The following is a 676-nucleotide window of genomic DNA, read 5'->3' as shown; positions in this document are numbered from 1 at the left end:
AAAGTAAGCATATAATATTATATTTATTTCATTTGTATTTATTTCACATTTTCTTTATTATAAAGTTTAATGTTATATGGTTTTTATCACTGTTCTATTTAAACATCAAATTTTTGAAGAATAGTTTGTGTAAATACTGTAAATTTTAATTTAATAATTTAAAAGAGCATATATATTTATCTGGTAGTGTATGTATTTTCTTACTTGTATTATATGCATATACTGTCACTAAGCTTTAGTAATACATCTTGTGATTATTGTACAATGATAAGCAAAATAAAGCAGAACTGATGAATAAATAAGTATGTAGTGAAGTTTTATTAAATATTGTTAAAATGTTAGGCTGCAAACTATGTTGTATATTACTGTCCTTAATATGATTTGTATTTTTCAACAAAATGATCCTTAAATTGTAGGGAATGAAAGATAGTGTTTATCTCTTATATAATTTTTTAGTTATATAATTTATAAGTGTGAATTAAAATTCTTTTGTGAATATTCCGTTTGTTAGCAATTGTTTATTTTTTCACTTTTTCTTATTTACATAAACATAAGTTTAATATTGTATTTGTGTAAGGTACATATATACAAAAATAAAATTGATGTACTAATATTATTTGTCCTTTCATTGATTTTGTAAGTTTTCTATCTATTTAATAGTGTGTTAAGTTTATTA

General features: G+C 20.7%; 1 protein-coding gene across 1 annotated transcript in view; it reads left to right on the top strand.

Moving 5' to 3' along the window:
* The window catches only part of LOC108576868 (biotin--protein ligase), an 11,185-nt gene that overhangs the window by 1,792 nt on the left and 8,717 nt on the right, over nucleotides 1-676 (top strand). The window lies entirely within an intron of this gene.

The sequence above is a fragment of the Habropoda laboriosa genome, unplaced genomic scaffold, assembly GCF_001263275.1.
Source record: "Habropoda laboriosa isolate 0110345459 unplaced genomic scaffold, ASM126327v1 scaffold561, whole genome shotgun sequence".
NCBI classification, from domain to species: domain Eukaryota; kingdom Metazoa; phylum Arthropoda; class Insecta; order Hymenoptera; family Apidae; genus Habropoda; species Habropoda laboriosa.
Note: the sequence above shows the minus strand (reverse complement) of the source record. Positions and strands in the feature narration are given on the sequence as shown.